Source organism: Nicotiana tomentosiformis, chromosome 12 (genome assembly GCF_000390325.3).
Source record: "Nicotiana tomentosiformis chromosome 12, ASM39032v3, whole genome shotgun sequence".
NCBI classification, from domain to species: Eukaryota; Viridiplantae; Streptophyta; class Magnoliopsida; order Solanales; family Solanaceae; genus Nicotiana; species Nicotiana tomentosiformis.
In genome coordinates, this window is record NC_090823.1 from 135,054,655 (window position 1) to 135,058,281 (window position 3,627).

Sequence of the window (3,627 nt, forward strand, 5' to 3'; positions counted from 1 at the left end):
TTTTGGCATTTTAGGGTCATAAAACAGGAATTTAGGATGGTTTTAGATTTTTTCGTGTGCAGTCCACACCATCTTTATGAATTCAGACAATGGGCTTCGATTCACCTAAAATTTTGTGGGTCCATCAGAAACGACTTGATAAATAGTAGTCATTATTTCGCCATGACTGTTCCTCGTCTTTTGGCGCCTTAGGGCCATGTTCCTCGTCTTTTGGCGCCTTAGGGCCATACAATAAGAATTCAGAATGATTTCTAATTTTTCGTGTGCTAATGTTTACGCCATTTTCATGAACTCGGGGCGAAGGGCTCTTAATCGCCTAAAATTTTGTTGGCCCATCAGAAACGACCTAATGAATAATAAAAATCGCCTCGCCATAACAGGTCTGATCGAACGAGAAGTACGAAGATGGAGACAAGGTTCAACACGAAATCATAAAAGTTTGAGGACCGTTACTCTTTTTTTGAAATTTTAGGGCCATAAAACTGGAATTCTGCCCGATTTCCAAATTTTGTATGCTATAGCCGACGCCTTCTGCATGGGCTCGGGGCACCGGACCCGGATCGTTTAAAATTTTTTCGGCCCATCAAATACTACCTAAGGAACAATAGTTATTGCCTCGCCATAACCGTTGCTCTTTTTTATCATTTTAGGGCCCTAAAATAGGAATTCCGCCCAATTCTCAGATTTTCGTGTGCTACAACCCACGCCTTCAACATGGGCCCGGGCCATCGGACTCGGATCTCTTAAAATTTGGCTGGCCCATTAAAAACAACCTGAGGAACAATTGTCATTGCCTCGCCATACCCGTTACTCATTTTTGGCATTTTAGGGCCATAAAACTTGAATTTCGCTCGATTCTCAGATTTTCGTGTGCTATAGCCCACGCCTTCTGCATGGGCCCGAGCTACCGGACACGATTCACCTAAAAATTTGTCGGCCCATCAAAAATAACCTAAGGAATAATAGTCACCACCTCACCATGACCGTTACTCAATTTTTGGTGTTTTAGGGCCATAAAACTGGAAATTCGCCGGATTCCCATATGTTCGTGTACTTTAGCCCACGCTTTCTGCATAGCCAGGGCAACTGGACCCGGATCACCTAAAATTTTGCTGGCCCATCAAAAGCAACCTAAAAACAATATTCACCACATCCCCATAACCGTTACTCGCTTTTGGCATTTTAGGGCCATAAAACTGGAATTCCGCCCAATTCCTAGATTTTCTTGTGCTATAGCCCACGCTTTCTATATGGGCTCAAAATACCAGAACCGAATCGCCTAAAAAATTTTTGGCCCATCAAAAACAAACTAAGGAACAATAGTTACTGCCTAGCCATGACCGTTTCTCGGTTTTTGGTATTTTAGGGCCATAAAACTGGAATTTCACCTGATTCCCAGATTTTCGTGTGCTATAGCCCACACATTCTGTGTAGGTTCGGGCCATTGGACTCGAATAGCCTAAAATTTTGTCGGCCCATCAAAAATGTCCTAACAAATAATAGTCACCACCTCGCAATGACCGTTACTCATTTGTTAGCGTTTTAGGGTTATAAATCTGGAATTTCGCCCAATTCTCAGATTTTCGTGTGCTATAGCCCATGTCGGTGGAATGGGCCCGGGCGACCGGAACCGAATCACCTAAAATTTTACCGGCCCATCCATAACAACCTAAGGAACATTAGTCATCGCCTCGCCATGATTGTTACTCCTTTTTTTGGCATTTTAGGGCCATAAAATAGGAATTTCGCCAGATCCCAGATTTTCGTGTGCTATAGCCCACGCCTTCTGCATGGGCTCGAGCCACTGGACCCGGATCACCTGAAATTTTGCTGGCCCATCCAAAATGACCCAAGGAAAAGTATTCCCCGCCTTGCCATGACCGTTACTCATTTTGTTGCGTTTTAGGGTCATAAAAGTGAAATTCCCCCCGATTCTCAGATTTTCATGTGTTATAGCCCACACTGATGGAATGGGCTTGGGCCACCGGACCTGGATTGCCTAAACGTTTTTCGGCCCATCCAAAACAACTTAAGAAAAAATAGTCATCGCCTCGCTATGACTGTTACTCATGTTTTGGCATTTTAGGGCTATAAAACTGGAATTCCGCCAATTTTTAAATTTTTGTGTGCATAGCCCACACCTTCTACATATGCCCGAGCCACCGGATCTGAATCGCCTAAAATTTTATTGGCTCATAAAAAATGACCTAAGGAACAATAGTCACCGCCTCACCATTATCATCACTCATGTTTTGGTGTTTTAGGGCCATAAAACTGGAATTGCGCCGGATTCCCAGATGTTCGTGTGTTATAGCCCACGCCTTCTGCATGGGCCAGGGCAACTAGACACGGATCACCTAAAATATTGCTGGCCCATAAAAAATGATATAAGAAACAATAGTCACCGCCTCTCCATGACCGCTACTCATTTATGGCATTTTAGGGTCATAAAATTAGAATTTCGCCCGATTCCGAAATTTTCGTGTACTATAGCCCACGCCTTCTGTATAGGCTCGAGCCACTGGACCCCGACAACCTAAAATTTTCTCGGCCCATAAAAAATGACCTAAGGAACAATAGTCACCACCTTGCCATGATCGTGACTCATTTTTTGACGTTTTAGAGCCGTAAAACTAGAATTTCACCCGATTCCAGGGGCATATCTAAGTCTTAGGGTATGGGTTCACGTGAACCCATACTCCTCACCCTAAAACATGTATAATAATGTTATATTTCTTGAAAAGTACTTAATTATATGTGCGTGAACCCATGCTCAAAGACTCCTATGGTTCAATAATCTTTGGGTGCACCTCTGTGAGTGAAATTGGTGGTTCAAATCCACTCCGGACAGTCTTATTTTCGGCACAGAGTATAGATATATATGTGAAAATCACTAAAATTTTAAAAATAATATAATTTTGAACCTATAATTTCAAAAGTATAGTGGGTACATTGTAGATACTAAAGTTAAACTCGTCAGATGTAAATTCTAAATCTGCATCTTCATAATAGTGCACCCATCCTCCTGAAATCCTGGATCCGCCTCCGTATGTCGGCCATAAAAATGACCTAAGGAACAATTGTCACCACCTCTCCATGATCGTTACTCATTTTTTGGCATTTTAGGTCCATAAAATTTGAACTCCACTCGACTCTTACATTTTTGTGTGCTATAGCCCATGCCTTCTGCATGAGCACAGGTCACTAGACCCGGAATGCCAAAATTTTTCTGACCTATAAACAATGACCAAAGGAACAATAGTCACTACCTCGGCATGACCGTTACTAATTGTTTGGTGCTTTAGGGCCATAAAACTAGAATTTCTCCTGATTCTCAGATTTTCGTGTTCTACAGCCCTCACCGGTGGCATGGGCCCGGGCCACCAGACCCGGATCGCCCAAAATTTTGCCATCCCATATAAAATGACCTAAGGAACAATAGTTACCACCTCGCCATGAACGTTACACGTTTTTGGTGTTTTAGGGCCATAAAATTAGAATTTCTCCGATTTCTTGATTTACGTGTGCTATAGCCCATGGTGGCATGGGCCCAGGCCACCGAACTCCGATCGCTTAAAATTTTGCCGGCCCACAAAAATAACCTAATGAACAATAGTCGCAGCCTCG